The sequence below is a fragment of the Sturnira hondurensis genome, unplaced genomic scaffold, assembly GCF_014824575.4.
Source record: "Sturnira hondurensis isolate 20B ecotype Veracruz unplaced genomic scaffold, ASM1482457v3 Scaffold0010600, whole genome shotgun sequence".
NCBI lineage: Eukaryota > Metazoa > Chordata > Mammalia > Chiroptera > Phyllostomidae > Sturnira > Sturnira hondurensis.
In genome coordinates, this window is record NW_028083231.1 from 1,239,416 (window position 1) to 1,254,795 (window position 15,380).

The window sequence follows — 15,380 nt, forward strand, 5'->3', positions numbered from 1 at the left end:
CATTATCTTGATATGGAATTGTTGTATCAAATTGGCCCATCTAGTCCTAACAACAAGTCCATTTGGCCAAACAACTGAGTCTCCTTTCAAGAGGTGGTGATGCAGATGGGATTCTAAGGAGACCTATACTATATTAAAAAGCCACCAGCTATGAAAACAGAAAGAACACAAAAGTTAGTGAACACAACAAGTCATAAAACAGCTTCTGAGTCTGTAAGAGTGTCAGATGAGAAGACTCAAACATGAGGCTTTTGCTGGAATGAAATCGAGCAGTGACAATCTGATAGATCCTCTTCCTCTGTAGTTTAAATGTGTCTGAAAAGAAAACTAGAAAAATTTAGGATCCATTCTAGTGTATAGTTGAGAAATAAAATTTTACAAACAATTCATAAAGTTAGAGTCTAATTTCCATGATTATGTATATGTATAATAGATTTACTGAGGCATATTTTCTCCTAAAATCACCCTTATTTTTATCAACGAGCCAAATCAAGACCAATTCATTTATTACATAGTTCAGTTTCAGTTTTACCTGATTACTTACATTAACACAACAGAGATAGCGATTAATCATATAGCTTTTCTTAAATCTGCTTTACTGGAACATTACAAATAATTCTTAGATTGAGCTTTAACTAGCCCGTCAGGGCTGGAAAGCAAATTCTCACAGTTGTCATCAGGCTCTGCCTGCACTATCTACAAGTTTGCATCAGTTCCTCAAGTTGTCAAGGTCCCCAAAATATCTTGGGGTTTTTTCCTTGCCATCTTTCAGGAAAGCAACATTTTCCCTTACCTGGAGAGACTTCAATGAATGTTCTAAAAAGCAGGTACCAGGCCATTTCTCCAAGGGGTTTTTATTGGCTTTGAAAATCAGTCTCACTAAGCATAGTGTTCTCCAGGTCCATCTGTACTGTCACAAAGGGTAAAACTTTCTTCTGCTCTTACATCTGATTAGTATTCCATTGTGTATATGCTCCATAGTTGTTTTATCCACTCACCTACTGATGGACACAGGCTGCTTTCATATCTGGGCTATTTTAAATAATGCTGCAATGAACATAGGGATGCTTATGTTCTTTCAAATTAATGTATTGGGTTCCTTCATATATATTCCCAGAAGTAAGAGCTCTGAGTCAAAAGGCAGATCCATCTTTAATTTTTTGAGATATTGCCATACTGCTTTCCACAGTGGCTATGCCAATCTGCATTCCCACCAACAGTGCAAAAGGGTTCCCCCTTTTCCACATCCTTCCCAGCACTTGTTGTTTGTTGATTTGTTGATGATAGCCATTCTGACAGGTGTGAGTGATATCTCATCATGGTTTTAATTTGCAATTGTCTGATAATTACTTACTTGAGCATCTTTTCATATGTCTATTGGCCATCAGCATGTCTTCTTTGGAGGAATGTTCATTCAGGTCCTTTGCCCATTTTTAATTGGGTGGTCTGGTTTATTGGCATAAGCCAGTCATAGAAAGACAAATAACATATGATTTCCCTAATATGTGGAATCTAACGAACAAACTGAACTAACAAGTAAAATAGAGAGACTCAGAGAGCAGGATGACAGCTAAGAGGGGGAGGGTAGGGGGTGGAAGGATTGAGAAAAAAAGGACTCATGGACATAAAAAATAGTGTGATAATTGCAGAGGAGAAGGGGGTAAAGGGGAACAAAACAATAATAAAAATACCATTAAAATCATTAAAAAAGAAAGTCAATCTCAATTCCTTTAGGTTTTCTGGTGACATCCAGAGTTCAGGCATTCCAGACAAACACTTGGATAATAAAACCACAATTAGGAATTGGCCTTTTGTATCCTGTTTTGAAAAATCAGATTCCTATTGCAAATAAACATATTTAGAATACTACTCACTCATTAAAAGTTTCCAAATTCCAGAGAGATCAGATAGGAAGAAAAGTATAAATGCCTCAATATTTCTTATAAAAGTATAATTTACCAAGTTGCTTTAAGAAAACGAAAGTTTTCTTATGTCTGTAACACAAAAGATTAAAAATCAGCAACATTTTAACAAAAGTTATAAAAGCCACAATTATCTTCAGTTTATAATATCCTATAATTAATTTTTGTTTCTCCTGATTATCTGCAAGTACCTGTATAAATCCAGTTGTTTCGCAGAGCTCCAGAACTGTTGTATACATTTAAAAGGTGTGATCTGAATATCTATTCTCAGAAATATATAATCCAAAGACAAGTCAGAATCTCCTCCACGAACCCCTCTAAAGACATAATATATTTTTGCAAATGCCTCAGAGTAAAACAATGACTCTTTATAAATAACAAAACTTAAAATAAAATGGTTACGGATTTGATTATAGTGCAATTGACAGAGAAAATTGCTTTCCTGCAACAAAATTTTAAAATAACAACTAAAATTACAAAGGAGAGCATATCAGAACTTCATAGAATCTTGAAGATTTTATATAATCTCTAGAACACCTCCTTTATAATAAAAATATTTGTATACAAATACAACACACTTATTCTTTCTTTATTTGACAAAGCCTCCAATGTACCTTAAGCATATTAAATAGGCCTAATTAGTTCAAAAATTTCTCTTTAATAAAAGGGGAGAACAAATCTTTGAGGTATTTCAAGGGCCCATTAGAATAGCCCAAAGTCATTTCTCTGTTAAAAAGTCTCTCAAAATTTGAATTTTGGGAAGGGTGGCAAACAAATTTAATCAAGAGTATAACAAATTTTTTGTAAAAATAACACATTTCTATGGTCATAGCATTAAAATACATTACTTAAAACTAGTTTTCACATCAAATAATGTGTCCCGACAACAGGATCCTGCTTATTTTATATGTGTTTACTTTCTTTAGGCCAATTATATATTACACTTTAGTTATCCTATCTGGAGGCAGAAAATGTACCACATGTAATGCACAGATAAACACATGTCACATAAAGACCATACACATGAAGACTGAACACATAAAGACTATACACATAATTTTAATTACTAATTTTTATAGAGAAAGCACAAGATTTTCTCATTTGCTTGTCTTTGATTCTTCCCTCTGCACAATCCTTCAACTTGCACAGTCCCTTTTAGTTTGCTCTTTTAACCCATGCAGAGATTACAATTTACTTTTTTTAGAATGTATTTTTTAATTGTTCAATTATATTTTTATTTATTTATTCAAATAATTGTATTGGTAATAGTTCTGATGGGTCACTTAATTTTTTGCAAGTTTATGTATATATAAAAGCATTTCTTTAATTTAATTATTGTTCAAGTACAGTTTTCTGTCTTTTACTTCCATCCCAGCTCAACCACTCCCCCAGTGCGCCCCACCTCCCTCCCATTTCCACCCCCCTTACTTTTTGTCCATGTGTCCTTTATACTTGTTCCTGTGAATTCTTCCCCCCTTCCCCTGAAATTCTCTCCCCTCTCCCCTCTGGACACTTTAAGCCTGTTTTGTATTTCAGAATCTTTGGTTATATTTTGCTTGCTAGTTTGTTTTGATGTTTAGGTTCCTGTTAAAGGTGAGATCTTATGGTATTGTTCTTTCACTGCCTGCCTTATTTCACTCAGCATAATGCTTTTCAGTTCCATCCATGCTGCTGCAAAGGGTAGTAGCTTCTTCTTCTTTCTGCTGCATAGAATTCTATTGTGTAAATGTACCATAGTTTTTTGATCCATTCGTTTACTGATGGGCACTTAGGTTGCTTCCAACTCTTGGCTATTGTAAATTGTGCTGCTATGAACATTGGGGTACATAGGTTCTTTTGGGTTGGTGTTTCAGGGTTCTTAGGATATACTGCTAACAGTGGAATTGCTGGGTCAAAAAGGCATACTCATTTTTAGTTTTCTTAGAAATACAATTTACTTTAACTCTATTTCCTTCAAAATATGTTGTCATAATTTACAGCCTTTATTACAAAAATCATATATTGTTTCCAACTTAATTAGAATCTTCATTTTTAGTGACAACTAAAAGTAAGTAATTACCATTCTTTTAGACTGACAAATTCATGAATACATTTCAGAATTTTTAGAACATTTTCCCCATTGGTAAATAGAGTCAAATTTTTACTTTTGGTGATTACCATATTCCTTTAGTGTGCTAAAAAATGAGCTGTTTGTTATCTACTCTCCTTGACAACTTGTACAGAGGCTGGAGAAAAGGCAGGGAAGGTATTGCCCTTGGACTTTTTCCTGGGACCACAGCTCTGGGGCCTACAGAAGAATTTAGAGTGCTGAAAGTTTCATTTTTTCTTTCTTCCTGAGTTTTATTGTCTTAGAGAGGAATGAAATCTTTTCCCTCTTCAAGTTCAATTTCACCCTCTAACTGTAAATTGCATTTATCTGTTTAAACTTAGTTTAAACTTAAACAGTTAAGATCCATCTTCAATGTGCTAATATTTAATGCTTATTCTAAGTTTGATCCTCTACTTAAAAAAACTTGTAAGTCTAATTACTTGAAAGCTGTTCCATGAGCTATGGTTTCATGAACATGTGTCCCATGTCAATCTGTATTGGGTAAAGGGCTTGGCATTCTAACTAATCATTCAATAGATAGGTGATTTTTACACCTTCTAATGAATAAACTGGTCATTTGATTGAACTATATAAACAAACCAGTTGTAGAGGGATGTTTTGGAAGGCCATTTCTTCAAGTGCAGTAAGACAATGTGTCCCATATAAAAGTGAAAATGAACAAGGCTCTTAAGGCTGTATTTAGTTCTTTGTTGTCTAACATGTTACTTGGCAAGGCACACAGACAACGGTCAGCCAAAACCTTACTCCCAGCCTTGGTGCTCAACTAAGACAAAGTAAACAGAATAACTGTGAGTCATGTTGGCTTTCTTGGGAGATGCTAGTCTGTGTAACCTATGTTCTTGTTTCTCTATTATTTAAAATATTTTATTTGGAAATAATTGTGAATTCACAGGAAGTTACAAAAGTAGAACAAATGGGCCCCTTATCATTCATCCAGTTCCCCCAATGGGAACATCCCACATAGTTACAGCACAATATCAAAACAAGAAAATCAACATTGGTACAATGTGTGTGTGTGTGTGTGTGTGTGTGTAGTTATATGTCATTTTATCAAATGTGTAGGTTTACTGTTACCATCACTGCAATCCAGATACAGAACTATTCCATTACCATAAAAATCTCCCTAGTAGTACTTCTTTATAGTTAAACTAACTTCCTCCTCTTTACATGACCTATTTCTATATATTTAAGGAATATACTGTCTCAGGTGGAATTTAGCTATTGTGATCCATGTATACCTAAATCTTCCAAGGACAGACCTCTATAATTTTCATGACCAAGAAATCTCTGACAACTCATCAAAACTCTGTTTTGAGCCTAGGCTCCTAGCTATTCACTTGTTTTTGTTGCTATAATAAACCTGACATATACTATAGTCTTTACAGAAATATCAAATATCTTTTAGTTAACATTCTTGTACTGGTTGAAGTACAGACCTTTTTAAAAAACCCTCAACAACCAATTGTTTAAAATGCCTGTCCAACGATCTAGTTACATACTCAATAAGACAATGTAATCTGGATCCAAAGATCTAAGGAATAAATTCAATTGCTTTCTCTTTCCAATGTGAGAGAAGAGTCATAAAATTTGAAAGAAGAGAAAGAGCTATAGGCCATAACTATTCAAAATATAAACATTCTCATTACAATGGAAACATTCCACTCTGTTACCTCTCCCAATCCTTGCCATTTCTCTTCTCCTACCCTACTATCCTTCCCCTTTTCCACCTGTTCGTTCTATGTTTTCTTTACCTCCCATCCACGTAATCCCCACAAAAGACAGTGAAGTCAATCCTATCTTCAGAAGTTATACTAATTATGGGGGAACTCAAGAGTTGGGAAATTTTAATTTTAGATAACAGTTAATAAGCTTAGTAGTTAATGCATGTAAAAAGCTATTGTTTCAGGAACTGAGGGCATGGATCACCTTGACTCCAGGAGACCACAAACAATTCAATCTTTGTGCTCTAGAAAAGACCATAAGCAATCAACATGGTATCTGAACCATTGTGTTCCAGAGAGACATCCTGTAGCCAAGGACACAGATAAAGAAAATCACCCAGGGAAAGAGAAGATGGTGGTGAAGTAGGTGGGAGCTGAGCCCACTTGCTCATGCACTCAAGTGGGACACTTGGTTGATCTTCGAAAAAACAAAGTGAACAGCCAAACAAATCTTAGCTGATATGAAGTTTGGAAGGCAAAGTGTGCAGAGGACACTTCAAAACAAGCTGTAAGGAGGTTCTATAGGCAGATGGAGAAAGTCCCCAGGCATGGTGCCAGAAACCACAGCTGCCTTAGGGACAGCATCAGGAGAGAGCTGGGTCAGTGATAGCAGCCAAAGGGCTCCCTCCCCTCCGAGGATGAGCAAATCACAGATGCATGCCAGGAGAGACTTGAAAGCATAAAGTCACTGGAAGGGGAAAAAGGCAGCAACCATACACACAACTGGCATAGCACCCAAGATGGGGCAGTGGTCCACCCCCAGGACAGTGCCATATAGTGGAGGCGATCCTGGAGTCACCTGGATCTGGGAGAGGAGGAGGATGCAACCCGCCATGAATGAGGTAGACTCTGGACTTGCCAGAAAGTTGGAGCGTGTGGAAAGCCAAGATGGCTCAGAGTGGCGGTGGAGTCCAGAGAGACTTTTGAAAAAGGGACCTGAGTCACACTGGGCATGGACCTCGCTCACACAGCTGCCCAGCCAAGAAAAAAAGTGAGGATAATAGGCATGATTTGCTCCCATTCAGTTCGCCTCAGGAATTAAAAAAGGGATGAAAAGCGAGGTTGCTTACGGGAGCCAGCCCCGTGAAAATGTACAAAGGAGACAGTGTGGGCCACACAGCACTGAGGGCGTGGGCTGGAAAATGGCACCTGTGATTAATGTAGCCCAGACTGAGACCCCACCTTTGCCAAACCACCAGAAAGTAAAAATGGAGCCCAGTCCCCCACCACCTACAGAAGCCAGGAAGGTCTGCGAAACCAGCTGGGAAAACCTAACATCAAGAAGGTTTTTTTTTTTCTTTTTCAAGAAGAAGTCAGTAAGACATGAGACTAATAGAAAACCAGACAGATCCGGAAAGAAGTCAGAAGGTAACCAACAGCTGAGACAAATTTCACCTAGTTCTTCATAGAACTTGCATGTTTTAAAAATTTTTCTTGTTTTGCCCTGGCTGGTGTAGCTCAGTGGATTGAGCGCGGGACTGCGAACCAGAGGATTGCGGTTCGATTCCCAGTCAGGGCACATGCCTGGCTTGCAGGCAGGTTCCCTGCAGGCCAACTCCCAGCAGGGCCGCACAAAAGGCAACCATATATTGATGTTTCTCTCCCTCTCCTTCCCCTCTAAAGATAAATAAATAAATACAATCTTTAAAAAATATTCCTTGTTTTCATTATTTTAGTTTCTTTTTTTGCATTTTTTAAAATTTATTTAATTATTTTTAAGTACACTTTTCTGTCCATTACTCCCATTCCATCCTACGCCCCATGCTCCCCCTTCACTGCCATTTCCAACCTTCTTAGTTGTTGTCTATGTATCCTTTATGTATGTTCCTCTAAATCCCTCTCCTATTTCCTCTGAAATTCCCTCCCCTCTCCCCTCTGCTCTCTGTCCCCCTGTTCTCTATTTCAGTGTCTTTAGTTATATTGTCCTTACTTGTTTGTTTTGTTGTTTACCTTCCTGTTAAAGGTAAAATCATATGGTATTTGTCCTCCCACACCTGGCTTATTTCACTCAGCATAATGCTTTCCAGTTCCATCCAGGCTGATGCAAAAGATAGGAGCTCCTTCATTCTTTCTGATGCATAGAATTCCACTGTGCATATGTACCATAGCTTTTTGATCCATTCATTTACTTACAGGCACCTAGGTTGCTTCCAACTCTTGGCTACTGTAAATTGTGCCGCTATGAAGATTGGGGTGCATATGATCTTTGGGATTGGTGTTTTAGGGTTCTTAGGATACTATCCCAGCAGTGGAATTGCTGGGTCAAAAGGCAAGTCCAATTTCAGTTTTCTGAGAAAATTCTATACTGTTTTCCATAATGGCTGTACCAGACTGCAATCCCATCAACAGTGGACTAGAGTCCCCTTTTCCCCACACCCTCTACAACATTTGTTGTTTATTGCTTTGTTTATGATAGCCATTCTTACCACTGTAAAGTGGTATCTCATTGTGGTTTTAATTTGCATCTCTCTGATAGCAAGCAATATTGAGCATCTCTTCATGTGTCTCTGGATCCTCTGTATGTCCTCCTTGAAGAAGTGTCTGTTGAAGTCCTTTCCCCCTTTTATAATTGGATTAGTTGTCTTCTTAGAGCGAAGTGGTGTGAGTTCTTTGTATATTTTGAAGATTAAACCTTTGTCTGAGGTATCATTGGTAAATATGTTTTCCCATACAGTTGGTTGTCTTTTTATTTTAATGCTGTTTTCTTTAGCCATGCAGAAGCTGTTAATTTTGATGAGATCCCTTTTGTTTATACTTTCCTTTATATCTCTTGCTCTAGTGGACGTGTCAGTAAAAATATTGCTGCATGGAATATCTGAGATTTTCTTGCCAATGCTCTCCTCTAGGACTTTAATGGTGTCAGAGCTTATATTTAAGTCTTTTATCCACCTTGAATTTATTTTTGTGTATGGTGTAAGTTGGTGCTCGAGTTTCATTCTTTTGCATGTAGCTGTTCAGTTCTCCCAACACCATTTGTTGAAGAGGCTACCTTTACTCCATTTTATGTTACTGCCCCCTTTGTGGAATATTAATTGACCATACAGGGTTGGGTTTATGTCTGGTCTCTCTGTTCTGTTCCATTAGTCTATGTGCCAGTTTTACTGCCAGTACCAGGCTATTTTGATTGTAGTGGCCTTGTAATACAGTTTGACATAAGGTATTGTGATCCCTTCTATTCTGTTCTTCTTTCTCAACATTGCAGCTGCCATTTGGGTCATTTATGGTTCCATATAAATTTTTGAAGTGTTTGTTCTATGTCTGTGAAATATGCCATTGGTACTTTAATAGGTATTGCACTGAATCTGTAAATTCCTTTGGATAGTATGGACATTTTGATGATGTTAATTCTTCCAATCCATGAACACGGTATATGTTTCCATTTGTTTGTATCTTCCTTGATTTCTTTCTTCAATGTTGTATAGTTTTCTGCATACAGGTCTTTTACCTCCTTGGTTAGATTTATTTCCAGATATTTTATTTTTGTTTTTGCTATATCGAATGGGATTTTTTCTTGATTTCTGCTTCTACTGATTCATTGTTAGTATATAAAAATGCCTTTTATTTCTGGATATTGATTTTGTAACCCACTGTTTTGCCAAATTCATTTATTAGTTTGAGCAGTTTTTTGGTAGAGGCTATAGGCTTCTCCATGTACACTATCATCTCATCTGCAAAAAATGACAGTTGGTTTCCTCCTTTGTGATTTGAATGCATTTTATTTCCCTTTCTTGCCTGATTACTGAGGCTAAAACTTTCAATACTATATTAAATAGAAGTGGTGAAAGTGGACAACCTTGTTTTGTTCCTGATCTTAGTGGAAAAGCTTTAGTTTTTGCCCATTGAGTAAGATGTTCGCTGTAGGTCTTTCATATATGACCTTTATTATATTGAGGAATGTTCCCTCTATTTCCATTTTCCTGAGTTCCTTTATCATAAATGGGTGTTGTACCTTATCAAAAGCTTTTTCTGCATCTATTGATGTGATCATGTGGTTTTTGTCTTTGTTTTTGTTTATGTGATGTATTACATTTACTGACTTGTGGATATTGAACCATACCTGCATCCCTGGGATGAATCCCAATTAGTCATGGCGTATGCTCTTTTAAATGTATTGTTAAATGTGATTTGCCAATATTTTGTTGAAGAATTTAGTGTCTATGTTCATCACTGATATTGGCCTGAAGTTTTCTTTCTTTGTTGTGTCTCTATCTGGTTTTGGAATGAGGATGATGCTGGCTTCATAAAAAGAGTTTAGGAATTTCCCATCACTTTGGATTTTTTGGAATAGTCTGTGAAGAATAGGGGTTAGCTCTTCCTTAAATACTTTGTAGAATTCTCCTGTGAAACCCTCTGGTCCAGGGCTTTTGTGTGATGGGAGTTTTTTTAATACTGTTTCAATTTCATTTGCTGTTATTGGTTTGTTCAGCCTTTCTGCTTCTTCTTCATTGAGTTTTGGAAGATTATATTCTTCTAGAAATTTGTCAAATTCACCTAGGTTTTCAAATTTCTTGGCATAAAGTTCTTCATAGTAATTTCTTACAATCCCTTCTATTTCTGTAGTATCAGTTGTAATTTCTCCTCTTTCATTTCTTATTGTGTTTATTTGTGTCCTCTTCTTTTCTTAATGAGCCTACTTAAAGGCTCATCTATTTTATTTATCTTTACAAAAAAACCAACTCCTGGATTCATTGATCCTTAGAATTGTGCCTTTAGTCTCTATGTCATTTAATTGTGCTCTGATCTTGGTTATTCCCTTCCTTCTACTTGCTCTGGGCTGTCTTTCTTGTTGTTCTTCGAGTTCTTGCAGGCGTCGGGGTAGGTTGTTTGTTTGAAATGTTTCTATCTTCTTAGGTAGGCCTCTTTGCTATGAACTTTCTTCTGAGGACTGCCTTCACTGTGTCCCATAAGTTTTGGGTTGTTGTGAGTTCATTTCTTTCTAGAAACTTTTGGATATAATTTCTAATTTCATTCTTGACCCATTCATTGTTTAATAGCATACCATTCAGTCTCCATGATTTTGGGTGTTTTGGGTTTTTTTCTTTGGGGTTGGTTTCTAATTTCAGTCCCTTATGGTCAGAGAAAATGCTTGGTATAATTTCAATTTTGTTGAATTTTTTGAGGCTCATTTTTTTGTCCTATCATGTGGTCTATCTTATGAGAATGTTCCATGTGCATTTGAAAATAATGTGTATTTAGCTTCTTTGGGATAAAGGGCTGTCTCTATATATCAGTCAAGTCCATTTCACCTAGAGTATTGCTTAATGCCACTATATCTTTGTTGATATTTTGTTTGGAAGATCTGTCCATTTTTGACAGTGGGGTGTTAAATTCCCCTACTATAATTGTGTTGCTGTCAATATCTTTCTTGAAGTCCTATAAGATTTTCCTTATATATTTGGGTGTTCCTATGTTGGGTGCATATATATTTACGATGTTAATGTCTTCTTGGTAGATTCTTCCCTTGAGCATTATGAAGTAACCTTCTGGGTCTCTTTTTAAGGCCCTTTTGTTGAAGTCTATTTGTCTGATATGAGAATTCCTACCCTGGCTTTTTTTCTTGCTCGTTTGATTGGAAAATTTGTTTCCAGCCCTTCACTTTTAGTCTGTGTAGGACTTTTTTCCTGAAGTGGGTCTCCTGTAGGCAGCATATGTGTGGGTCATGCTTTCTTATCCATTCAGCTATTCTATGTCTTTTGATTGGAGCACTTAATCCATTTATGTTTAAGGTTATTATTGATAGGTACTTATTCATTGCCATTTTTGTACCTGAGTTTCTCTCTCTCTCTCTCGTCCTTCCTTTTCTTAAAGCAGTCCTTTTAGTATTCCTTGTAGAGCTCCTTTGGTGGAGGCATAATTTTTTAGACTTCTTTTGTCTTGGAAGCTCTTTATTTGGCCTTCCATCTGGATTGAGAGCTTTGCTGGGTAAAGTAGCCTTGATTGTAGGCCTCTGGTTCTCATTACTTGGAATATTTCTTGCCATTCTCTTCTTGCTTGGAGTATTCAAATTGAGAAGTCAGTAGCTAACTTTGTTGGGGCTCCCTTGTATGTTACTTCCTTTTTTTCTTGGTGCCTTTAAGATTCTCCCTTTGTCTTGGAATTTTGCCATGTTAATGATGATGTGTTTTGAAGTGGGCCTCTCTGGGTTCCTGTTGATTGGGACTATCTGTGATTCCTGGATTTGTGTGACTTTTCCTCTTATCAAGTTAGGGAAATTTTCCATCATTACTCTTTCAAATAAGCTTTCTATCCCTTGTTCTTCTTCTTCCCCTTCTGGTATTCCTATTATTCGGATATTATTACGTTTCATATTGTCTTGCATTTCTCTTAATCTTTCTTCATTCTTTCTGAGCCTCTTTACCTTTTCTTGCTCTTTCTGGGAGATTCTTTCTACTGTGTCCTCCAACTCGCTGATCCAATCTTCTGCCTCATCGATCCTGCTTTCCATCCCTTCTACTCTGTTCTTCAGTTCAGAAATTGTATTCTTTATTTCCTCTTGGCCTTTGGTGATAGTTTCTATTTCCTTTTTCATGATGCTATAATTTGCGGAGAGTTCATGGTAGCTCCCCTCTAGTTTCTGTTAGCCCATTGTGAGCTCTTTGAATTTCCTAATAACCAGGGCTTTGAACTCAATATCTGATAATTGACTTGCCTCTCTTTCATCTAACATTCTTTCAGAGACTTCCACCTTTTCTTTCATTTGGGCATTTTTTCTTTGTCTTCCCATTGTTTGTGAGACTCTTCTTGTTAGCCTCAGCTTCTTAATTCGATCTGTTCTGACTCCTTGGTTTATGGTGTGAACTTCTGTGGTAGAATACCTGTGAAATTCAGTGGTGCAGTCTCCTGCAGGTATCTTGGTGTTCTCTACTTCCACCTACTTTTTTCTTTGTGTGTTTGTGATCAGTTGGAGGGAGAGGCAAAATAGTTTATGACAGCAGGAGAGTACTTTATGATATTTACAGTCACAGCTGGTAGAGAAGAGATAGAAGATCTTTAGGCTATATGTAGTGTTAACTGTAATTTTCAACTCCACTTGCCACTTTTAAGAAAGGATGGACCAAAGATAAGTCTCTTGTTGGGGAGGGAAGGCCTGTGATTTGAATCTAGAAAGCAGTGGGGTTGCGAGTGGTCAGATTTTGAGGTAAAGAGTAGTAAATAGGCATAGCATGTGAGCAAGCAGAGTTAATCGCTACAGTAATAAAATTCAGGAATCTGTAAAGTGGACTAAGATCCAAGAGATATGTTGTGCAGTATTTACAGTGGTATAGAAAGCAACAAACAAACAAACATAAAAAAGGGCAGGAGAAGGGAGGCAAAAGCGATGTTTGGGATGAAAGGACTAAAACAGGAAAAAAGAAAAGAGAGGAACAAAGTATTGAAAGATAAAGCAATAATAAATTTCTTAAAATGTACAATTACTGGGAAAAAATTTTTTAAAATAAAAACAAACAAACAAACAAAACAAAACACCCTCCCTTGTTGGTTTCAAACTGTCCAATCTGGTTTTTCTGGTTTCAGCAGGACCTCTCTGTGGGCTGAGTTGTAGGCGCAGGCGCACACCCACGCACCAGCAGGCTACCACACTGGGGTGCAGGTGCCCACCCACCCAACAGGCTGCCTGGGTCCCACGGGATCTGGTATTGGTCCTTCCCAGTCCCGTGGCTGGGTGAGAAGCAAGTCAAGCTGCCTTCACAGGAGAACACCTCAGTCCAGTTTCCAATAAATCTTCTCCAGAAAGCCTGCCTCTCACCCCAGCCCAATCCCCAACCCGACCAGTTAGGACAATGCTCCTCTCAAATCTTCCCAGTTAGCAGGCTGGCGGGCTGGTGACCACAGAGATCGCAACTGAATTCAGACCCTTGTCCTTTCCACCCTCCCTGAAAACCTAGGCAGACGGGTCTCTGCCCAGTGCTGCCCAGCCCCGCCTAGATGGGGAGGGAGGGAGCCAGCTCTCTTCCAAGGACCCAAGCTGGCCCAAGGCTCCACTGGGTTGTGGACTCCCCACGAGTCCTCTGTGGCAGACACCCCCGACTCCGGCTGTAGACGGAAGCCTCTGGACCCCGACCACTGCTGCAGCGGTGGCTCCTAGGCCATTACACGCCAGACAAGGGCTGCTGGCCCAGCCGCCTTCATTCTTACTCACATCCCTGAGACCCCACCGACCTATAGCTGTCTGGTCGGTCACTATCTCTAGTCTCTTATTTTCATAAATTCTGGGGAATTGATTGTGCTGTTCTTCAGTAAATCTGCCAGGATTTTCTCCCAGGGGTAGGAGAACTGAAGTTGCTCCGTTCTACTCCTCCACCACTTTCTCCTCTGCCTATTTTAGTTTCTTTTATTTGCTGGCATTTTTTGTTTTGTTTTTCTTCCCTTTCATATTGAATTTTAATTTCTCTTCTTATACTTCACTCATGTTCCAAACAACTCACTACTCTTGGTCTTTTACTTTTTATTCTTTATTTTTCAGATTACATATTTCTTATCATACTATTGTTATTCCAAATCCCACACAGCACGCTTCCTTGGTCTTAAGCCATTTCACTATCTTCCTGAGCTTTGTTACTGTTATTGTAGACTTTATTTTCTCTTGCACTATGCCATGTTCTTACCCCTTTCTCCCACTATTTCTCCTCCATCTAATCTCACATAAGTGTTCTTCTTTCTTAAGACAGCTCAGATTCCTTTTCCCCTCTTATAGGAGTCTTATTTCTTTTCCACATTTTATAAACAGTGCTTACTTGGGCCAAATACCACAGTGATTGATGTACTTCTCCAATAAAACTCCTATTTGTTTACTATTTCTCTGTACTTTAAATCCCATAGAATACTCTCCCCATGTCTTACTCCATTTTGCCTTCTCCAGGCCCCTGATCAGTTGAGTGAGGAATTTTATTTCATTTTTATCCCTCTCTTAACCAGGGCTTTACTCCTTATTCTTATTAGTTTGCATCCCTCATTTGCTCAAAATCTTTTTTCTTTGTGGTAGACATGTCATATTTACTTTACACTTTTGTAAATTATTCTTATTCCCATTCCACCTTTATTAAACTTCACTCAGCTGTCACTACGGTCAAGCCTGCTGTGGATTTTCTCCAATTTTGCTCCTGTTGATCCAATACGTTTTCGATTTTATTTTAAACCTCATGATATACTCTTCTTTTTTCTTACCCTATGGTTCCCATCACCCTTTCATGTTTTACTAACATTTTCAATTTTGTTATCTTCCTTTCTTTGCCTCTGTTCTATCCCTACTCTTATCAATTACCCACCTTCTTACCACTCAATAACATTTTACTCTTTTTTTGGTCATCTCATATTCCCTTTTTCGTACCTTGTAATATCTGAGGCCTCTCTTCAACTTGATTAATTTTTGGTAAATTGCAGATGATATTGCTGATGTTGTAGAGAGTTGTCTTTGCTGTAACATATTTGGTTGAATGGTAATAATGGTGTATTAACTAACACCTGTACAACAGCATGCAAGACAAGGTGGGAGTTGTGACTATCAGTAAGCCTGCTTGAGGGAACAACCCAGGAACAATGAAGCCACCAACAAGTAAAGCCCAAATGCAACAAGAGAGCACAGACAAATGGAAGAAATGACAACCCTAGAGCATCCAGACAAGGAGA